Genomic DNA, 1,077 nt, shown 5'->3' on the forward strand with positions numbered 1-1,077 from the left:
GAACTTTGAAAAGAGAGTTAAAAAGTACGTGAAACCGTTGAAATGGAAACGAATGGGCTCAGCAATGCGCCGTTTGAGATTCAGCCGGTGGGTGGGATCGACGGCGGGTTTGCGGATCTGAATGGACCGCGGCCCGGTGCTCGTTTCTCCCCACCGTCGCACTTCTCTTGGGCGCGCGTCAACGTCGGTTGGGACTGGGTCTGAAAGGTGCCGGGAAGGTAGGTGTGGGCCTCCGGGTCCGTGCTGTTACAGCCCGGTTCTCTCATGGCTCGGGCCCGACCGAGGAGTTGCAGGGCATGCCTTCTGTGGCTAGGGTCCCCTCCCTCCGGCCGGCTGTCCAATGCGGTGGACTGCTTGCAGTGCTCGGCGAACGCTGCCGGTCGTTGGGGTGGTGATCTCGTACCATGCCCTTAGGATGTTGGCGGTCATATGGGTGCATCCGACCCGTCTTGAAACACGGACCAAGGAGTCTAACATGTGCGCGAGTCTTAGGGTGAGTGAAACCCCGAGGCGCAATGAAAGTGAAGGCGGCCCCGGCCGCTGAGGTGAGATCCGCTGTTGTGGCGGCGCATCATCGACCGACCTATTCTACTCTTAGGAAGGTTTGAGTAAGAGCGTGTCTGTTGGGACCCGAAAGATGGTGAACTATGCCTGAATAGGGTGAAGCCAGAGGAAACTCTGGTGGAGGCTCGTAGCGATTCTGACGTGCAAATCGATCGTCAAATTTGGGTATAGGGGCGAAAGACTAATCGAACTGTCTAGTAGCTGGTTCCCTCCGAAGTTTCCCTCAGGATAGCTGGAACTCAGTACGCAGTTTTATCAGGTAAAGCGAATGATTAGAGGCCTTAGGGTTAAAACAACCTTAACCTATTCTCAAACTTTAAATTGGTAAGATGTCCGACTTGCTCGACTGAAGCCGGACTTTCGAATGCGAGTACCTAGTGGGCCATTTTTGGTAAGCAGAACTGGCGATGCGGGATGAACCGAACGCCCAGTTAAGGTGCCAAAGTCGACGCTCATCAGACCCCACAAAAGGTGTTGGTTGCTATAGACAGCAGGACGGTGGCCATGGAAGTC

The 1,077-nt window shown here is 55.0% G+C and overlaps 1 pseudogene; it reads left to right on the top strand.

Moving 5' to 3' along the window:
- Positions 1-1,077, top strand: part of LOC145476265 (large subunit ribosomal RNA) — a pseudogene marked incomplete at its 3' end in the record, with an annotated part of 1,448 nt that extends 371 nt beyond the window's left edge.

Source organism: Orbicella franksi, unplaced genomic scaffold, assembly GCF_964199315.1.
Source record: "Orbicella franksi unplaced genomic scaffold, jaOrbFran1.1 SCAFFOLD_660, whole genome shotgun sequence".
Lineage (NCBI taxonomy): Eukaryota > Metazoa > Cnidaria > Anthozoa > Scleractinia > Merulinidae > Orbicella > Orbicella franksi.